This window comes from Neopelma chrysocephalum, unplaced genomic scaffold (assembly GCF_003984885.1).
Source record: "Neopelma chrysocephalum unplaced genomic scaffold, ASM398488v2 Primary Assembly neopelma1_97039, whole genome shotgun sequence".
NCBI classification, from domain to species: Eukaryota; Metazoa; Chordata; class Aves; order Passeriformes; family Pipridae; genus Neopelma; species Neopelma chrysocephalum.
This window is the reverse complement of record NW_020925681.1, coordinates 4753-5113: the sequence shown is the minus strand read 5'-3', so window position 1 is coordinate 5113 and position 361 is coordinate 4753. Positions and strand designations below refer to the sequence as shown.

Here is a 361-nt window from a genome sequence, read left to right as displayed (position 1 = left end):
CACTCTGCTCTTCTCTGCACCCAATTCCATCTGCACAAGGACTTTTTTCTCCTTCCGTACGTTCTCCCCGAGGCGACACTGCCATCTCTGATGGGCTCGGCCTTGGCCAGTGGTGAGTCCGTCCTGGAGCCGCTGGAATTTGCTCTGCTGGACATGGGGGAAGGATATTTTCACACCAAAATGAAAGCATTGAAATAGCTGTGATTCCTGGCTTTCAAACATAGGAAAATGGGAAGATGATCCATTCAGAAGAGACATGGCAGGGCTGGGGTGGGTGGGAGCAGTGGGATGAGCTCAGCCAGTAGCTCTCGGATTTCCCTTGCTCTGGCTCCATGGATCACTCAGGTGGTGATTCCTGCTG

The 361-nt window shown here is 52.9% G+C and overlaps 1 pseudogene; it reads right to left on the bottom strand.

Moving 5' to 3' along the window:
• Positions 1-60: 60 nt before the first annotated feature.
• The window catches only part of LOC113961139, a 3548-nt pseudogene continuing 3247 nt past the window's right edge, over positions 61-361 (bottom strand).